This window comes from Bombina bombina, chromosome 6 (genome assembly GCF_027579735.1).
Source record: "Bombina bombina isolate aBomBom1 chromosome 6, aBomBom1.pri, whole genome shotgun sequence".
NCBI lineage: Eukaryota > Metazoa > Chordata > Amphibia > Anura > Bombinatoridae > Bombina > Bombina bombina.
Window position 1 is genome coordinate 218,175,872 of NC_069504.1, and position 20,766 is coordinate 218,196,637.

Genomic DNA, 20,766 nt, shown 5'->3' on the forward strand with positions numbered 1-20,766 from the left:
TAGTCTGCCACCCCCGCTATCGCTGACCCCTGCATTATACTATTAACCTCTAATCTGCCGCAACCTACATTATCCCTATGTACCCCTAATCTGCTGTCCCTAACACTGCCGACCCCTATATTATATTTATTAACCCCTAATCTGCTGCACCCAACGTCGCCGCCACCTACCTACAATTATTAACCCCTAATCTGCCGACCGGACCTCACTGCTACTATAATAAAGTTATTAACCCATAATCCGCCTCACTCCCGCCTCAATAACCCTATAATAAATAGTATTAACCCCTAATCTGCCCTCCCTAACATCACCGACACCTAACATCAACTATTAACCCCTAATCTGCCGACCGGACCTCACCGCTACTCTAATAAATTTATTAACCCCTAAAGCTAAGTCTAACCCTAACACTAACACCCCCCTAAGTTAAATATAATTTTTATCTAACAAAATAAATTAACTCTTATTAAATAAATTATTCCTATTTAAAGCTAAATACTTACCTGTAAAATAAACCCTAATATAGCTACAATATAAATAATAATTATATTGTAGCTATTTTAGGATTAATATTTATTTTACAGGCAACTTTGTATTTATATTAACCAGGTTCAATAGCTATTAAATAGTTAATAACTATTTAATAGCTACCTAGTTAAAATAATTACAAAATTACCTGTAAAATAAATCCTAACCTAAGTTACAATTAAACCTAACACTACACTATCAATAAATTAATTAAATAAAATACCTACAATTATCTACAATTACACCTAACACTACACTATCAATAAATTAATTACATACAAATACCTACAAATAAATACAAATAAATACACTAACTAAAGTACAAAAATTTAAAAAAGAACTAAGTTACAAAAAATAAAAAAATAATTTACAAACATTATAAAAATATTACAACAATTTTAAGCTAATTACACCTACTCTAAGCCCCCTAATAAAATAACAAAGCCCCCCAAAATAAAAAAAATGCCCTACCCTATTCTAAAATAAAAATTGAAAAGCTCTTTTACCTTACCAGCCCTTAAAAGGGCCTTTTGCAGGGCATGCCCCAAAGAATTCTGCTCTTTTGCCTGTAAAAAAAAACATATAATACCCCCCCAACATTACAACCCACCACCCACATACCCCTAATCTAACCCAAACCCCCCTTAAATAAACCTAACACTAAGCCCCTGAAGATCTCCCTACCTTATCTTCACCACGCCGGGTATCACCGATCCGTCCAGAAGAGGCTCTGAAGTCTTCATCCAAGCCCAAGCGGGGGCTGAAGAGGTCCATCATCGGGCTGAAGAGGTCCATCATCTGGCTGAAGTCTTGATCCAAGCGGGGGCTGAAGAGATCCATCATCTGGCTGAAGTCTTGATCCAAGCGGGGGCTGAAGAGGTCCATCATCCGGCTGAAGTCTTCTATCAAGCGGCATCTTCAATCTTCTTTCTTCCAGATCCATTTTCATCCCGCCGACGCGGAACATCCATCCTGGCCGACGACTTCCCGATGAATGACGGTTCCTTTAAGGGACGTCATCCAAGATGGCATCCCTTGAATTCCGATTGGCTGATAGGATTCTATCAGCCAATCAGAATTAAGGTAGGAAAATTCTTGCTGTTCCGATCAGCCAATAGAATGCGAGCTCAATCTGATTGGCTGATTGGATCAGCCAATCGGATTGAACTTGAATCTGATTGGCTGATGGAATCAGGGGGTTAATAACTTTATTATAGTAGCGGTGAGGTGCGGTCGGCAGATTAGGGGTTAATAATTGTAGGTAGGTGGCGGCGACGTTGGGAGCGGCAGATTAGGGGTTAATAAATATAATATAGGGGTCGGCAGTGTTAGGGGCAGCAGATTAGGGGTACATAGGGATAACGTAGGTTGCGGCGGTGTGCGGTCAGCAGATTAGGGGTTAAAAAAAATATTAGAGTGGCGGCGATGTGGGGGGGGCCTCGGTTTAGGGGTACATAGGTAGTTTATGGGTGTTAGTGTAATTTAGAGCACAGAAGTTAAGAGCTTTATGAACCGGCGTTAGCCCAGAAAGCTCTTAACTCCTGGCTTTTCTCTGCGGCTGGAGTCTTGTCGATAGATTTCTAATGCTCACTTCAGCCAAGACTCTAAATACCAGCGTTAGAAAGATCCCATTGAAAAGATAGGATACGCAAATGGTGTAGGGGAATCTGCGGTATGGAAAAGTCGCGGCTGCAAAGTGAGCGTTAGACCCTTTCATGACTGACTCTAAATACCAGCGGCGGCCAAAACCAGTGTTAGGAGCCCCTAACAATGGTTTTGACGGCTAACGCAGAACTCTAAATCTAGGCGTAACTAAGTTACAAAAAATAACAAACACTAAGTTACACAAAAAAATAAACACTAAATTACAAAAAATAAAAAAGAAATTATCATTACACCTAATCTAAGTGCCCTATGAAAATAAAAAAGCCCCCCCAAAATAAAAAACCCCTAGCCTACAATAAACTACAAATAGCCCTTAAAAGGGCCTTTTGCGGGGCATTGCCCCAAAGTAATCAGTTCTTTTACCTATAAAAAAAATACAAATACCCCCCAACAGTAAAACCCACCACCCACACAACCAACCCTCCAAATAAAATACTATCTAAAAAAAACTAAGCTCCCCATTGCCCTGAAAAGGGCATTTGTATGGGCATTGCCCTTAAAAGGACAGTTAGCTCTTTTGCAGGCCGAAATCCTAATCTAAAACTAAAACCCACCCAATAAACCCTTAAAAAAATCCTAACACTAACCCCAGAAGATTTACTTACAGTTTTGAAGATCCGACATCCATCCTCCAAGAAGCCGGGAGAAGTCCTCAACAAAGCAGCCGAAGTCTTCATCCAGGCGGCATCTTCTATCTTCATCTATCTGGCGCGGAGCGGCTCCATCTTTAAGACACCCGACGCAAGCATCCTCTTCCTTCCGACGACTACCAACGAATGAAGGTTCCTTTAAATGACGTAATCCAAGATGGCGGCCCTTAGATTCCGATTGGCTGATAGAATTCTATCAGCCAATCGGAATTAAGGTTGAACAAATCCTATTGGCTGTTGCAATAAGTCAATAGGATTGAGCTTTCATCATATTGGCTGATCCAATCAGCCAATAGGATTGAGCTTTCATCCTATTGGCTGATCCAATCAGCCAATAGAATATAAGCTCAACCCTATTGGCTGATTGCAAGAGCCAATAGGATTTTTTAAAACTTAATTCCGATTGGCTGATTGCCAAGGAACCTTCATTCGTCGGTAGTCATCGGAAGGAAGAGGATGCTCCTCGTCGGATGTCTTTAAGATAGAAGATGCCGTCTGGGTGAAGACTTCTGCGGGCTTGGATGAAGACTTCATCCGATTCGTTGAGGACTTCTCCCGGCTTCTTGGAGGATGGATGTCGGATCTTCAAAACTGTAAGTGAATCTTCTGGGGTTAGTGTTAGGATTTTTTTTTAAGGGTTTATTGGGTGGGTTTTAGTTTTAGTTTAGGACTTGGACCTACAAAAGAGCTAAATGCCCTTTTAAGGGCAATGCCCATACAAATGCCCTTTTCAGGGCAATGGGGAGCTTAGGTTTTTTAGATAGTATTTTATTTGGGGGGTTGGATGTGTGGGTGGTGGGTTTTACTGTTGGGGGGGGGTATTTGTATTGTTTTTTACAGGTAAAAGAGCTGATTACTTTGGGGCAATGCCCCGCAAAAGGCCCTTTTAAGGGCTATTTGTAGTTTATTGTAGACTAGGTTTTTTGTTTTTTTTTGGGGGGGGGGCTTTTTTTATTTTCATAGGGCCTTTAGATTAGGTGCAATTAGTTGAAATCTTTGATAATTTCTTTTTTATTTTTTGTAACTTAGTGTTTATTTTTTTGTGTAACTTAGTGTTTGTTATTTTTTGTAACTTAGTTAGTTTTTTGTAACTTTGTAATTTTTTAGTGTAGAATTAAATTATTTGAATAGGGTTAGGTGTTTAAATATATAATATAGTTATTTTAATTTGTAATTTTATGTAATTTTAGTATAAAAGTTAGGTTAGATTAATTATTAATTTAATATAGTTTAATGTAATGTTATTATAATAGTTAGGTTAGATTAATTTTTAATTTAATATAGTTTAATGTAATTTTATTATAATAGGTTAGAATAATTATTAATTTAATATAGTTTAAAATAATTTTATTATAATAGTTAGGGTAGGTCAATTAACAGTTTAATATAGTTTAATGTAATTTTATTATAATAGTTAGAATAGGTTAATTAGTAGTTTAATATAGTTTCATTTAAAGATACGTTTAAATTTATTATAAGATAGGGATGAGTTAATATTTAATATAAAGTTAGTGGGTTGTTAGGTTTAGGGATTAATAGGTTAATTTAGTTTATGGTGATGTGGGGGGCTGGCGGTTTTTTTGGGTTAATACATTTATTTAGTTGAGGTGGGCTCCGGGAGCGGCAGGATAGGGATTAATAACTTTATAACGTGAAGTAAGCCGCAACCATGACAAGCCGAGCTCGAACCGGAAGCCCAAGAAAGCTGAATGGGCAGATACACCTGACCTCCCGGAGTGCCGTAGCCTGTAGCGGCGGATCAAACCGCAAAGGTATGCACAAATAGAAAAGATAGGCAGGCACTACTCCAAACCGGTGTAAGTATAAAAGCAAATACAATACTTTATTGAAGTTCCATGTAAAAACAGCAAATGCAGACAGGCAGTGAAGGAGACTAGAAGTCTAACATGTTTCGCGCCTCCAGGTGCGCTTACTCATAGACTGACGTCTATGTCTATACTCTAACCCTTTATAGGCCTGAGAGGCAATTATAAAAATGAACCCCTTCATGTCTAAACAGGGTAAAAAACGAGTAAAAACAATATCCTAGTGAGACACTGTATGATCATAGCTATTAGATAGATTAAGTATAAGTATACATAGACCTTGACTTCCTAAGATGTAACATTTTACATATATAAATTTACAGAGCAAAACAAAAAAATAAATAATAAAAATAATAATTATAAAAATTGTGTAAGATTTTAAATAAATCATAATATCAAAATAAACCATTTGAAAAAATACATGGTATTACAACTTATTATCTTATCTCAAAGAGGAAATTAGACAATATTATATCAGGTACATATTAACACTACAAGATGATTTTAGAAAGCCACAAAATACATAAATATATTTTCTATGACTAAAGAGGATTAAAACCAAATGGTATGACCACTTTATGTAATATTAGATACATCTGAGTACACATAATATCTTTCTCATAAATTACTGAAATACAATAGTAACATGTATACTAAGTATCAATAAAAAAGTTTATGTCACATTCTCGGTTCATTCCATGTGGTAGACGTGTGCACAATTTCAAAATCCAATAGAGTTCTTTTTTCTCTAGGATTTTTTCCCTATTTCCACCTCTAGGTGGCACTTTTTGGCAATATCTATAATTTGGAATGATAAACTAGCTTTGTTTGTTAAATGAACATTATTAAAGTGGTCTGCTACTGTAGAGTCTTTACTGTAATTTTTTACATCTCTTACATGTTCATTGTAACGTGTCCTCACAGTACGGGTAGTTTTACCTACATACTGTAAAGAACAAAGATTACAAGTAAGTAAGTATATAACAAATTTTGCACCACAATTGGCATAAAAATCAATTGAATAGATCTTCTTATTGACTTGACACAAAAAATAATCCTGCTGGAGGATATTAGGACATGCTAAACAGCTTCTTGTTCCACATTTGAAACTGCCTTTTTTATTTATCCATGTAGTTGGTTGAAGTGTTGTGTCAAATTTTACTAAACTTGGTGACAAAGTTTGTGCCAAAGTTTTAGATTTTTTCGCCACAAATTTGCAATTTTTAATATATGGCTGTAATGTTTCATCTGATTTTAATAGATTAAGATGCTTCTTTATTATTTTTACCACTTGATTATATTGTTGACTGAAAGGTGTGGAAAACACAATAGCATCATCAAAATTACGGCTAGATTTAGAGTTTGGCGGTAGCCGTCAAAACCAGCGTTAGAGGCTCCTAACGCTGGTTTTGGGCTACCGCTGGTATTTGGAGTCAGTCAGGAAAGGGTCTAACGCTCACTTTGCAGCCGCAACTTTTCCATACCGCAGATCCCCCTACACCATTTGCGTATCCTATCTTTTCAATGGGATCTTTCTAACGCTGGTATTTAGAGTCTTGGCTGAAGTGAGCGTTAGAAATCTAACGACAAAACTCCAGCCGCAGAAAAAAGTCAGTAGTTAAGAGCTTTCTGGGCTAACGCCGGTTTATAAAGCTCTTAACTACTGTGCTATAAAGTACACTGACACCCATAAACTACCTATGTACCCCTAAACCGAGGTCCCCCCATATCGCTACCACTCTATTAAAAAATTTTAACCCCTAATCTGCCGACCGCACACCGCAGCCACCTACGTTATCCCTATGTACCCCTAATCTGCTGCCCCTAACACCGCCGACCCCTATATTATATTTATTAACTCCTAATCTGCCCCCCCAATGTCGCCGCCACCTACCTACAATTATTAACCCCTAATCTGCCGACCGCACACCGCCTCCACCTACGTTATCCCTATGTACCCCTAATCTGCTGCCCCTAATACCGCCGACCCCTATATTATATTTATTAACCCCTAATCTGCCGCCCCCGCTATCGCTGACCCCTGCATATTATTATTAACCCCTAATCTGCCGCTCCGTACACCGCCGCAACCTACGTTATCCCTATGTACCCCTAATCTGATGCCCCTAACACCGCGACCCCTATATTATATTTATTAACCCCTAATCTGCCGTCCCCAACGCCGCCTCCACCTACCTACAATAATTAACCCCTAATCTGCCGACCGGATCTCACCGCTACTCTAATAAATGTATTAACCCCTAAAGCTAAGTCTAACCCTAACACTAACACCCCCCTAAATTAAATATAATTTAAATCTAACAAAATAAATTAATTCTTATTAAATAAATGATTCCTTTTTAAAGCTAAATACTTACCTGTAAAATAAACCCTAATATAGCTACAATATAAATTATAATTATATTGTAGCTATTTTAGGATTAATATTTATTTTACAGGCAACTTTGTAATTATATTAATTAGGTACAATAGCTATTAAATAGTTAATAACTATTTAATAGCTACCTAGTTAAAATAATTACAAAATTACCTGTAAAATAAATCCTAACCTAAGTTGCAATTAAACCTAACACTACACTATCAATAAATTAATTAAATACAATACCTACAATTATCTACAATTAAACCTAACACTACACTATCAATAAATTAAATTAAATACAACACCTACAATTAAATACAATTAAATAAACTAACTAAAGTACAAAAAATAAAAAAGAACTAAGTTATAAAAAATAAAAAAATATTTACAAACATTAGAAAAATATTCCAACAATTTTAAACTAATTACACCTACTCTAAGCCCCCTAATAAAATAACAAAGACCCCCAAAATAAAAAATGCCCTACCCTATTCTAAAATTAAAATAGAAAAGCTCTTTTACCTTACCAGCCCTGAAAAGGGCCATTTGCGGGGCATGCCCCAAAGAATTCAGCTCTTTTGCCTGGAAAAAAAACATACAATACCCCCCCCAACATTACAACCCACCACCCACATACCCCTAATCTAACCCAAACCCCCCTTAAATAAACCTAACACTAAGCCCCTGAAGATCTCCCTACCTTGTCTTCACCACACCGGGTCCCGATCTGTCCAGAAGAGCCTCCGATGTCTTGATCCAAGCCCAAGCAGGGGGCTGAATACATCCATCCTCCGGCTGAAGTCTTGATCCAAGCGGGCAGAAGAGGTCATCCGGACCGGCAAACATCTTCATCTTCTATGTTCTTCCATCCGATGACGACCGGCTGATCTTCAAGACCTCCATTGCGGATCCATCCTCTTCTTCCGACGACTAGACAATGAATGAAGGTTCCTTTAAGGGACGTCATCCAAGATGCGTCCCTCGAATTCCGATTGGCTGATAGGATTCTATCAGCCAATCGGAATTAAGGTAGGAAAATTCTGATTGGCTGATGGAATCAGACAATCAGATTCAAGTTCAAGCCGATTGGCTGATCCAATCAGCCAATCAGATTGAGATCGCATTCTATTGGCTGTTCCGATCAGCCAATAGAATGCGAGCTCAATCTGATTGGCTGATCGGATCAGCCAATCGGATTGAACTTGAATCTGATTGGCTGATTCCATCAGCCAATCAGAATTTTCCTACCTTAATTCCGATTGGCTGATAGAATCTTATGATTTAATCTTATGATTTATTTAAGGGGGGTTTGGGTTAGATTAGGGGTATGTGGGTGGTGGGTTGTAATGTTGGGGGGGGGTATTGTATGTTTTTTTTCCAGGCAAAAGAGCTGAATTCTTTGGGGCATGCCCCGCAAATGGCCCTTTTAAGGGCTGGTAAGGTAAAAGAGCTTTTCTATTTTAATTTTAGAATAGGGTAGGGCATTTTTTATTTTGGGGGTCTTTGTTATTTTATTAGGGGGCTTAGAGTAGGTGTAATTAGTTTAAAATTGTTGTAATATTTTTCTTATGTTTGTAAATATTTTTTTATTTTTTGTAACTTAGTTCTTTTTTATTTTTTGTACTTTAGTTAGTTTATTTAATTGTAGATAATTGTAGGTAGTTTATTTAATTAATTTATTGATAGTGTAGTGTTAGGTTTAATTGCAACTTAGGTTAGGATTTATTTTACAGGTAATTTTGTAATTATTTTAACTAGGTAGCTATTAAATAGTTATTAACTATTTAATAGCTATTGTACCTGGTTAAAATAATTACAAAGTTGCCTGTAAAATAAATATTAATCCTAAAATAGCTACAATATAATTATAATTTATATTGTAGCTATATTAGGGTTTATTTTACAGGTAAGTATTTAGCTTTAAATAGGAATAATTTATTTAATAAGAGTTAATTTATTTTGTTAGATTTAAATTATATTTAACTTAGGGGGGTGTTAGGGTTAGGGTTAGCTTTAGGGGTTAATACATTTATTAGAGTAGCGGTGAGATCCGGTGAGATTGTAGGTAGGTGGAGGCTGCAGATTAGGGGTTAATAAATATAATATAGGGGTTGGCGGTGTTAGGGGCAGCAGATTAGGGGTACATAGGGATAACGTAGGTTGCGGCGGTGTACGGAGCGGCAGATTAGGGGTTAATAATAATATGCAGGGGTCAGCGATAGCGGGGCGGCAGATTAGGGGTTAATAAATATAATATTGGGGTCGGCGGTGTTAGGGGCAGCAGATTAGGGGTACATAGGTATAATGTAGGTTGCGGCAGTGTACGGAGCGGCAGATTAGGGGTTAATAATAATATAAAAAGAAAGAGTGATACAAAGATTCTACACTCAGACTCTTTGCTAATCCCAAAGGTGATGTAACCTCGAAACACTATCACACCTAGATCAAAAATAGAAAAAGAGGGGGGTGTGGGATAGCGCTTAGACAGCTGTGAGTCTTGGTAAATGAATTTGGTGTATATAATTCCAAATAAATTTTATATCTATACTTTCAGATACTCGGGAGGGTCCCTGATTGGGGTTCTCAAATTTTGATATATCTGACTTGGTATATTAGAAAATAACAGCGTGTATGTCTTGGTCTTAAACCGTGATAGTTAAGATTCTTAAATAATTACTATGTCTGAGAAGAGTTTTTTAGCCTTATACCTTATGACTTATAAATCACAGATATATTTATAAAATATGAAATCAAAGAATGGAGTTTGGTGTTAAAAATATATATATATTTTATTCCTATACAGAAGAAAATCCTAGCAGAAATTAATAAACAATAAAATCTAACAGAAGATAGGTTTAGAGTGGAGCGCCAACAAAGGCAAGGTCTAGTGTGTGTGTGAGGGATGTGTTCACACTATCTTATAAGAGGGCTATATCCCTGTGATTAACTACAAAGGTTATAATGGTTATAAAACGATAAGGATAAAAGTTATAACACAATTTTAATACAAACACAAATTACATCACTAAACATGGATCCATGGTACATAAAAACATATATATATATATGTATACACATATATTTATAAAAACAATTCTAAAAAACACAACACTTAAAATATAAGTTTGAATGCCAGGGGGAATGTGTCCCTCCAAGAGAAAGTAGCCCAAAAACTTGGTTACTGATTCAAATGATGTGGTTATGATAATGTTAGAACTAATATGTGTATGTAAATAGTGGAGGTGGTTAGACTCAACTACCCTCTATAACATTGGGTTCAGGGCTATCCAAAAATGGTTCGAATCACTGGTAGGTCGGTTCCTACTAGTTTGATAGATGCAATATACAAATTGTACAGAAGCAGAAAAAAATATATAAGAACTATAAAAAATTCAAAAAAAAATTCACAACGTGGTGTGTATCACATGTGAAAAAAAGGGGGGGGGGGGAATGGTTATAAAAGAAGGTGATCACAGATTATACTAGTGTGTACACAAACTAGTGTTGATCAAAAATGATTCCAAAAAGTGATAACAAAAAAATAAAACTATAAGCATGTGTGAAAAAAATGAGTGACCAATCACACAGTGAGTGATGTGTGAGGTGATGAGTGGGAAAAGAGTTTGTGTAAAAAAGTACAAAATACAAATAGATACAATAAGGAAACAAATATATATTCCTAGAAAACGTCCCAAAAGTTATAAAATGAAACTCAAATTAGTTCCAAATTAGTGTCCATAAAAATCAGATGGTGGTGACATTATGGTGATCCTGATATAAATTGTATCCAAAAATAAATAAAAGTTAATGGTTCCGATAAATAGTTCAAATCCTCAAGATTGTGCAATAGATAAACAGTTCCAGTCCTTGATGTCAAGGGAAAGAAAAATAGATATAACAATGTGAGGTAAAAAATGAGATAAAAGTGGAAGGCTGGGAAATCCTCAAAACCTAAAAACAGAAGAAAAATAACATAGTATAGTAATGTTTAAATAATAATAGATCATGAAAAATAGCTCACCATATAGTTGCCAACGCGTTTCGGCCCACAGCTTGGGCCTTTCTATCAGTACTTTTCCCGTGGGCATTGGGGGCCCATTTTTAGATAGGAGCTATAGGTCCTTCTAGCGCTGTGAGAATAATTCTCTGATAATAAAATCTAACACATTGATGCCGGCATCTAAATCTATGTTTTAAAACATCGTTAAAATTTGTATTCTTATACAAGTGTAGCACATTACCAACTTTCTGATGATTCTATGTACCGGTTTCAGTTTAAGAAAAGACTTTTGTTTGTAACGTTACATTCAGATCAGTTGGTTACTTTTTCTCATAAGGATGTATCACGTGATCTTAGTTATGTCTCTCTCGTGATATATTTTGATATAATGTTGCAAATCAGATTTTAGGGTATACTACGATCTATATATGTGTGTTTATACCGTGTGTTTGCAAACATACAATAGTATTCCAGGTTAGTTACTACTTAGTTTACACCCTTGTTTATATAAACATAGTTCTCACAGTGGTAAATAGTTTTTTTCAGATTTTTCTGTGATCTCCTTATGGTAATGTTCTTTGAAAAAGTGTCTATTATTTTAAAAAAACCTTGATACAATGTCCGTGTTCTGGATTCCTCAGTCCAAGTATGTGACCGGCCAGTCTCTTAGTTGTGAAGTGGCAGTATCTGAAAGTATAGATATAAAATTTATTTGGGATTATATACACCAAATTCATTTACCAAGACTCACAGCTGTCTAAGCGCTATCCCACACCCCCCTCTTTTTCTATTGTTAATAATAATATGCAGGGGTCAGCGATAGCGGGGGCAGTAGATTAGGGGTTAATAAATATAATATTGGGGTCGGCGGTGTTAGGGGCAGCAGATTAGGGGTACATAGGTATAATGTAGGTTGCGGCGGTGTACGGTTAGGGGTGTTTAGACTCGGGGTACATGTTAGGGTGTTAGGTGCAGACTTAGAAACTGTTTCCCCATAGGAAACAATGGGGCTGCGTTAGGAGCTGAACGCTGCTTTTTTGCAGGTGTTAGGTTTTTTTTCAGCTCAAACTGCCCCATTGTTTCCTATGGGGAATCGTGCACGAGCACGTTTTTGAAGCTGGCCGCGTCCGTAAGCAACGCTGGTATTGAGAGTTGCAGTGGCGGTAAATATGCTCTACGCTCCCTTTTTTGGAGCCTAACGCAGCCATTCTGTGAACTCTAAATACCAGCGGTATTTAAAAGGTGCGGGGGAAAAAAGCATGCGTAGCTAACTCACCCCTTTGGCCGCAGAACTCTAAATCTAGCCGTTAGTGTTTAAATCCTGTTGTTTAACATTCATGTTTATATCAAGATGCTTAAAGGGACAGTTCACCCAAAAACTTTCTCCCCTTTAAATTATTCCCAATGATCCTTTTTACCTACCAGAGTGTATTAAATTGGTTGCAAGTAGCTCCTTTACTCATATTTCTGCATTTGAAATAGCTGATTTAGCCTGTGGTTTCCCAACCTATACTGAAAGTTTTGATACTGGCGTATACGCTATTGACAAGCCTAAGTAAACACAATCAGCAGAAGGAATTAAACTCACAGTGGGGGGCAGGATAGTTAAGTAATAAAATGATAATTTTCCATTGTTCTCTCTATGTATTGAGTTTTGGTGTTCCAGACAAATATAAGATAAGGAAGCAAGTCTGTGTACATAAAAGTGATAACATAATGAGATCTGATATTACCTGAAGCTCAACCCATTGTAATAGGCTGTGGTTTCAAAGGACAAAACCAGCTACTTCATATACACAAATAAACCTGAAAATGCAATTTCTCAAATAAGTTATACTCTGCAGTTGGTATAACAAGTCATTTAAAATACATTTATGGAAAAACAATTTTACAGTGTACTGTCCCTTTAACTGTGCTTCTCACATCCTCCAGTTTTTTAGGTTTATAACCCCTTTTAACCAGCCTATTTCTTAGCTCAATTGATTATTCCTCATAAACTTCATCAGACCGTGCATTTCGTCTAATCCTTAAAAATTGGGATTTAGGGATTGAATCAATTAAATGTAGTGGATGTTGTGACTTTGCATGCAGGATGGTGTTGCCTGCAGTGGGCTTTCTATATGTTCTAGTAATGATAGAATTATGAATTATTAGAAGTGTCAAATCTAAATAGTTTACTTGTTCCAAACTATATTCTCCTGTAAATTTGAGATTCATTTAATTATTGTCACAGTAAGATAGAAATTCACTAAAGATGTTATCATTAAAATGAATATTAAATATAAAGAGCAAATCATCTATGTAGCGTACATAAAGTGCTATTTTATCACTCCAAACATTGTTCGGTGTGTAGAGATATAATTGTTCCCACCATGCTACGTAGATATTGGCAAACGAGGGGGCAAATTTTGCCCCCATCGCTGTACCACAAGTCTGAATAAAATATTCATTACTAAACAAAAAATAATTGTGTGATAATAAAAATCTTAACACCTCACAAATATAATCTATCTCTGCAGGAGTATAAAGTGAATCTCTCTGCATAAAATACCTTACAGCTTTAATACCCGGACCCTGAGGAATGGAGGTGTAAAGTGAAGCTATAGCTATAACTCCCTATGAAAAATTTGAATGCCATTGTATGTCCTCCAATGTTAGAAGAAGGTGTGAGGTGTCCTGCAGGTAGCTCAACTGTGACATTGCAATAGGTTGTAAGATGGAATCCAGCCATTCTGCTAAAGGCTCAAATAATGAGCCGATTCCTGCCACAATTGGTCTACCCGGAGGACACCTCGCATCCTTATGGATCTTAGGAACATGATGGAATATAGGACAGATAGGGTTATCTGGTACTAGTACAGTGACATCTCCTTTGTCAAAATACACCGGTTTGGAGTAGTGCCTGCCTATCTTTTCTATTTGTTAATAACTTTATGTAGGTGGCAGCAGTGGCAGATTAGGGGTTAATAAGTATAATGTAGGTGGCGGCGGTGTCAGGGCAGCAGATTAGGGGTTAATAAGTATAATGTAGGTGGCGGCGGTGTAGGGGGCAGCAGATTAGGGGTGTTTAGATTCGGGGGTACATATTAGGGTGTTAGGTGTAAACATAACTTTTATCTCCCATAGGAAGCAATGGGATATCGGGCAGCAGCGAACATGAGCTTTCGCTGCTTTCATACTCCTGTTGATTCCTATGGCATCCGCCGCCTCCAGGAATAGTGGCGAGCGTACCTGGTAGTTATTTGATAACTAGCAAAAGTAGTCAGATAGTGACGAATTTGCATTCGGAACATCTGTAGTGACGTAAGCATCTATCTATGTCGGACTGAGACTGGCAGATCATATGTTACGTCACAGATTTCTACTTTTGCCGGTCTGTAAGCTTTGATAAATAAGGCGAATCAAGCTCTCCACAATTACGCTGCAGAATTCAAGCGTATTTGCGGTTGATGGCTTGATAAATAGGCCCCCCTATCTTAATCATGAAAGTTTAATGTTTAAAGAGATTTAAAACAGTCTATTTTATTGTTGTAATTGAAAAAAAAAACACCTAGTATTGGCTTATAATTAATACAAAAATTAAAACAATATATTATTCATCATTTTAAAAGGATTTTACATTTTATTTTTTTAACTTCACTTGTGCAGCGTCCATTACTTACTGTCAAAGCCTAATGCGGAGGGTGCTGTAGGCTCCAGTCAGGCCAGATGGTATGCTGTAAACAAACCTTGTAAAAAAAAATCCCCATATAGATATAGAATTGGAAGGAGACATCAGACCACAGATTCAAATTAGTCTATATGAAAAAACAATGACAGTAATTAGTAATTTCTAGGTGCTGCAATCCCTGACACATGAACTATAGCATAGCAAATAGGGCATTTTGTACAACTATGAAGGAATTGCTTAAAGAATGACAGCTTCATTTACAAAAGAGGATCTAAGGGATAGTGGTTTATCCTGAAGGAGTAATTATAAAGGACTTTGAAGATATTACAAATATGGGACATAAAACACTGCTGAGCAAAACAAAAGAGAATAAATCACTAATTTAGCGACAATTTTTTTATTAACTATTATAGTAATTGGAAATTATTAGTAAAAAATACTGCTATTGAGAGCTGATAAAAGCTTAAAGAAATATAAAACCCAAAAATGTTCTCTCGTGATTAAGATAGAGCTTTCAATTTTAAACAACTTTCTAATTTACTTCTATTATCAAATTTTCATCATTCTTTTGGTATCTTTTGTTGGCGTATGCTTAGAAGCCATCCCATCTTTAAAGCACTTTTGGCAATATTTTTGCAAAAACGTTATCCATTTGCAAGAGGACTAGATGGCAGCGCTATTTCCTCCAATGTAATTCTCCAGATGCCTATCTAGGTATTTCTTCAACACAGAATACCATGGTAATGAAGCAAATTTGAAAACAGAAGTTAGAAACTTCTTTTTTAAATGGTATGCTATCTGATTACAAAAGAAAATGTTTGGGTGTCATATCCCTTTAAGGATATATTTAAAATGGCTGTAAGTATGTCTCTTGAGCTAATGAAACTGTAAACAAAATTGTATGAACTGGAACATTTAGGTGTCCAAAGAAAATAAGTAACCAGACAGAATGTCGCCGACGACACCCAGTTAATCATCTCACTCACCCAAGATCCCACCACCGCCAAAAAGAACGTCCACAAAGACCTGACATCAGTCGCCGCCTGGATGAATGACAACTGGCTCAAACTGAACACAGACAAAACCGAAGTCCTCCTCCTCGGACCCAATAAATCCGCATGGGATGACTCCTGGTGGCCCACAGCCCTCGGTCACCCTCCAACCCCAACTGACCATGCACGAAATCTAGGCTTCATCCTGGACTCATCACTCTCCATGAACCGACAAATCAATGCCATCACCTCAACATGCTTCCACATCCTCCACCTGCTACGAAAAAGCTTTAAGTGAATCCCTACCGAAACCAGGAAAACAGTCACCCAGGCCCTTGTCAGCAGCCGGTTGGACTACGGCAACGCACTCTACGCCGGCTCCATCATCAAACTCCAAAAGAGACTCCAACATATCCAGAACGCCTCAGCCAGACTCATCTTCGACATCCCTCTCCAATGCCACATCACCGAACACCTAAGGAACCTTCACTGGCTCCCCATCAACAAGAGAATCCCCTTCAAGCTCCTTACTCACGCGTTCAAGGCCCTACACAACATCGGACCCGAATACATAAACCACCGCGTAAATTTCTACAGCCCCGCCAGACAACTACGATCGGCCGACCAAGCACTCGCAGTCATCCCCCGCATCAGCAAATCCATAGCGGGCGGAAGATCCTTCTCCCACATAGCAGCAAAGACATGGAACACCCTCCCGTTGCACCTCAGACAATCCACCTTCCTTACAAAGTTCAGAAAAGACCTCAAAACCTGGCTCTTTTACTGAACGCCCATCCCCCTTCCCCCCTCCTCCTATCTGCTTTCCCTTAGCGCCTTGAGACCCTCACAGGTGATTAGTTTGCGTTCTATAAGTACCCAATAGATAAATATATAGAATGTAAGGGTCACTGTTAAAATTATAGACAAAGAAAGGAAAAGCTTGTAGCTTTACTACAGTGGCTGTTCAATATCAGTCAGTAGGCCAGTGTTCCCTCTAACGCCAGTTTTGTGAGCAGCCCAGCAGTGAAACAGTTAATTAGAGCAATTAGCAAATACTATACAATGCAGACTGCAAGGTGTTGTTCCCTTATTAACTGTTTAACTGCTGGAACGCTCACAAAACTGGACTTAGAGGGAACATTAGTCAGCACCATTACAGTATATGATTCCTATTGTATCAATTTTATATCAGATTTTACTTTCTACTTGATTATATGTACTCAATGTTCACTTCAGAATGTAGCTGAGAAACGAGAATGAAAAGGGGAACATTTAAATGATAAAGAGATGGACAGCCCTTTATCATTTTATTTCTGTTTATCAAGAGGATAAAACATTCAGTTGGATGATAACGGGTTAGATCAGGAGACCTCTGAGATGAGGAGATAGAATAATGCTCATTAGACAGGTGGATTCTGGATCTTTACCCTACAGACAAGGCCTAAGGAGTTATATATGGACAGGTACCCAGAAAGAAGAAGGTGGTGATTGCAAATTAAGACCTCCCTTTAATGGAAATTAGGAAATTTGTTAAAATGATTTTTTTTTTAAAAAAAAATAACAATTACAAATTGTTTTTTCTTTCCACACGAAAATAGGCCATAATATAAATAATATTAGCCACTTTAGCATAATGTAGACTGGCATTTTGTAATAAATATAAAGAGCAAATGATTTTTAGTTATGCTGCTTTCAGAGACATGAATATGATAAGTAAGTGCCTATGAGGATGGTGTACAGACTTCAAAACCCCATACTAACAGTGCATAATTAGTGCAAAATTATAATTAGCCTTAACTGTCTGATGAGAAACTGACACCATTTACAGGCTGTGTATTACCACAACACCATTTCTCAGAATGTTCCTCCACTTTCATTTACCCGACTGTCTCTCCATTAGTCACAAATTTAGGCATTTGGAAGAGGAAATAATTCTTAAGTACAGTTGCTGCTTCATCTGTATGTAGCGGGAAAGCACTGGCAAACAGTGCAAGTGAGTGTAAAAGACCTGCTGCAGTGCACCCCAGAGCACATAGGGGGAGGAGCAAAACAGACTAGCTTTTGTCACCACTAAAGTACTGCAGCCAAAGGCAAATAAATATCAATGCAGCACATTATATTTTTGGAAAGAAATTTAATAGGACAGTCTAGTCAAAATTAAACTTTCATGATTCAGATAGGGTATGTCATTTTAAACAATTTTCCAATTTACTTTTATCATCAAATTTGCTTTGTTCTCTTAGTATTCTTAGTTGAAAGCTAAACCTAGGTAGGCTCATATGCTAATTTCTAAGCCATTAAAGACCACCTCTTATCTGAATGCATTTGACAGTTTTTCACAGCTAAAGAGTATTAGTTCATGTGTGCCCTATAGATAACATTGGGCTCACGCCCGTGGAGTTAATTATGAGAGGGCATTGATTGGGTAAAATGCATGTTTCTCAAAAGAACTGAAATAAGGGGGCAGTCTGCAGAGGTTTAGATACAAGGTAATCCCAGAGGTGAAAGTATATTAACCCTTTGATGAGAGGGTTAATTTGTCTACATCGGAACAACGTTCCGATGTAAGCAAATTGAAATCCTGCGATTGTGCACACGATCGCGAGATTTAAATGATGGGATCGGGTCAGGGGAGCGTCCCTAGATGCTAGGCACGCCCTCCAGACCACGATCGCATCCTATTAGCGCCATTGGCTTCAGTACAGGCAAACGGCTAGGACGTTCTATTCCATCCTAACAGCGCTAAATCGAACGTCATAACGGCATTAAAAGGTTAATATAAAACTTTGTTGGTTATGCAAAATTGGGAAATCAGTAATAAAGGGATTATCTATATTTTTAAACAATTACAATTCTGGAGTATACTGTCCCTTTTATTTTCTTGGTAAATTTTGGTGAAAAGCATACCTAGGTAGGCTCAGGAGTATCATTGGCCTGCTGGGAACTAGCTGGGGATTAGTTGCTGAACATATATGCCTCTTGTCATTGGCTCACTAGATGTGCTCAGCTAGTTCCCAGCAGAGTGTTGCTGCTCATGAGCCTACACGTCAACAAATGTGAAAACAATGAATCTTTACCTGGACTGGCAGATTTTTGTTTGTTTTTCAAATGTGGAAAAGGTCAGCCGCAAGTGACTAAAAATACAGAGGTAAAAAAATAAATAAAAAGTTTATATTATCATTTTGGTGTTTATAATAAAGTTAAAGGGACAGGAAACCCCAAAATTTTCTTTCATGATTTGGATAGATGGGTAACTAGAAACCACAGGGCCCAGGTGCAAGAATCTAATCTACACCCCCTGTAGTTCCGCCCCTGGGATAGAACAAACAATTTCAAACAACTTTCTAATTTACTTCTATTAGCAAATTTGCTTTATTATCTTGTTATCCTTTGCTGAAGGAACAGAATTGTACTACTGGAAGCTATCTGATCACATCTAGCTAGCCAATCATAAGAGACAAATGTGTGTAGGCACCAATCAGCAGCTAGCTCCCACTAGTGTAGGATATGTGCATATTCTTTTTCAACAAGGGATACCAAGAGAATGAAGCACATTTGAAAATAGAAGTGAATTTCAAAGTGTCTTAAAATTACCTGCTCTATCCAAATCACTCAAGTTTAATTTTGACTTTTCTATCCCTTTAAAGTAAAGTTAAACTAATAAAGTAAATACAGTTTTTTTCCATAAGTTCTTAAACAATCCTATCACTTTAAGTACTAAATTGTAAAAGATCTGCAAACAAAATAAATATTTCACTTTAGTAATGATTTGCATACGCTGCACATTATGCTAAAAACTACTTGAAAATTCTGGTAACTATATTTATCTTCAGGCAAATTGGCAGCATTTTGCCTGATACTTATGTTACAGGATTTGACTTCCAGCTTCTCAACAGCTGTAGGACCAGCACAATTGTTACAGCTAATGAAGGCACTTTACTTCAAAAACACGCAAAATAAAACAATGAATGGATATTGCCACTTTGTTCTATTTTCATTAATTAAATATATGGGCTATTACATTTTGAGTTTTGTAACGGGGTCTTGGAGGACAGAATCCCAAACATACCCTAGTAAAACACTTGGAATGTCTTTAGTGGCTTTCCTTAAAGGGACAGTAGAGTCAAAACTTAATTTCATGATTCAGGTAGAGCACTGGTTTTAAAGGTTTTGTCCTCATACCTCCCCAACAAGCCAGGTTTTCAGGATTACCTTGGATAAGAACAGGTAAAATGACCATGTTTACTAATCAGCAGATTATTTCACCTGTGCTCTAGTTCAGATATCCTCAAAATCTGGTCTGTTAAAGTGGGCTGAGGACAGGTTTGGAAACCAGTGAGATTTAGAGTGCAATTTTAAACAACTTTCCAGTTTACTTCCATTGTTTTCTTGATATCCTTTGTAGCATCATTGCGCTATTTGGAGCTAGCTGCTAATTTATGTAGGGTTGCCACCTCAGCCATGTTTTCCTGTACAGCTATGAGTTACACATGCTGCAGGGTGTGCAGGGAGGAACATGAATAGTGCTGTACAGGGTCACTATTTGTCCAGAAGCACAATACATGTTCCCCTCTGCACACCCTGCAGCATGTGTAACTCATAGCTGTACAGGAAAACATGGCTGAGGTGGCAATCCTAGATTGATGCATGCACACATATGCCTCTGAGGCTGCAGTGGATCATAATGATTGCTTGATTACTTAGGAGCTCATTTTTTCCCGACCACATAAGGTAAGATAGACATATTTAAGAGATTTTTTATGTATGTTCCTGGAATTCAAAATAACTCAAAATCTGCTAACAAGTGACAGTTTTAAATGCTTTTAAACAAATAATTATATGCAGGGTGTTTGCAGTGCTTAATTGCTGATAATACTATGCATATGTAAAGAAAACTTCAGTGTCTCTTTAATAAGCTTTTATTAGGAAGCACAATATTTATGTTTCTGTTTTTGTCTCTCAACATATAGATTAGATTTCTATAATTTGCAATAACTAAAATGTTCTATGCTTTTCATTATAAAAAATACAGTCATGCAAATATTTTGTCAG

The 20,766-nt window shown here is 37.2% G+C and overlaps 1 long non-coding RNA gene across 1 annotated transcript in view; it reads right to left on the reverse strand.

Moving 5' to 3' along the window:
- Positions 1–10,705: 10,705 nt before the first annotated feature.
- Positions 10,706–20,766, reverse strand: part of LOC128665009 (uncharacterized) — a 46,147-nt gene continuing 36,086 nt past the window's right edge. The window contains exons 3-6 of the long non-coding RNA XR_008402961.1: positions 18,792–18,848; positions 14,715–14,849; positions 11,661–11,739; positions 10,706–11,003 (exon numbers count right to left, since the gene is read on the reverse strand). This is a non-coding gene — a long non-coding RNA (uncharacterized LOC128665009). The remainder of the gene's footprint in view (positions 11,004–11,660; positions 11,740–14,714; positions 14,850–18,791; positions 18,849–20,766) is intronic.